Here is a 1,309-nt window from a genome sequence, read left to right as displayed (position 1 = left end):
GTCTCCAACCAGGCACAATGAGGATCACGCGGTCCCCGGATTCCGTCAACGTTATGTTCTACTTGAAACCAAATTGCACGAAATTAGCGAACATACACTCATCTGCAAACCAATCTGGTTCTTTCAGGAGACTCACCTGGAACCCGGCTGATTCTGTCGTTTGTTATTGATCCGACACATGAATCAACTGAGTCCATGCCATCCATCAGACCCAGCAGCATCTCAGAGCGACCTTCCACTCGACATACCTCTTGCCACTTTTGAACTGAAGGCGACCACACCCGATGTAACGCAGCCGGCGACGCAGAACGCATCAGCCAGTGAACTAAACCTTTCACCAAGAAGATGGACAGGTCGCCGTCGATGCCAAACCACTCCTTTTCAAATGGACCCCAGGAAGGCCCGCTACTGACCTCTTCTCCCTCAAGAGGAGGTGTTTGGGATGTCAGTATCCCCTCAAAAGGCTTATTTTTAGTGACCACCCCCTTGAGTGACTTTGAGCTATTTTTGTACCTCACTCGACTTGGGTCTGCCATTTCCGTCTCAATACCCACACATTATTGCTTCCCTCCCGTATTCTGTTCTGCGCACCAAGACATACGACCTACTTCGGCAGAAGGCCTACTGGCCCAATTTGAGAAGTGAGGTGATGGATTATGTGGTGTCCTGTAAGCGTTGTCAACTAAGGAACGGGGATACGACAGGGGCAACCCATCCCATGGGACCCATTCCTGTCTAAGAAATCGGCGAGTTGGGGTCAGATGGCGTCATGGGCCCGTTTCCGGTGGCAACCAGTGGGAAACAATGCACCGTGATGGTGACAGAACACCCGTCGCGATGGATTGAGGCTGCAGCCGTGCCTAATCAGCGGGCGACCACAACCAACGGAGTGGTAATGCACCACATCGTGGCCAACAATGGGGTGCCAAAATTGATCCTAAAGGACCAGAGGTCATGCTTCGAGAGCGAAGAGTTTCGGAATTGCTTGCATAAGCTGGGTATCAGACGGCTAAGAACGGCACCATACCACCCGCAAGCAAATTGTAGTGGATAAGGTGAGCGAATACCAGTTCAAAGTAGTGAAATCAAGTCAGAAAGAAAATAGACGAGATGATGCAACTCACAGTTCGTTGGCACAGTTAGTTATTACCACCACATAATATCCTAAGCGATCTCTTTCCTGGAATCTTCCTTGATACATTTCTAGATACTTTCTATCCCGTCGTAGTCTGAAATGTAGATCACCGCTCGTTAATTCACTGCCAGGTAATTCGACACAGCAAGAAGGGAACACGCCTTTCACGAGGTA

This window comes from Opisthorchis viverrini (genome assembly GCF_000715545.1).
Source record: "Opisthorchis viverrini unplaced genomic scaffold opera_v5_616, whole genome shotgun sequence".
Classification (NCBI taxonomy): Eukaryota; Metazoa; Platyhelminthes; class Trematoda; order Opisthorchiida; family Opisthorchiidae; genus Opisthorchis; species Opisthorchis viverrini.
The sequence above is the reverse complement of the archived record's forward strand: the minus strand, read 5'-3'. Positions refer to the sequence as shown.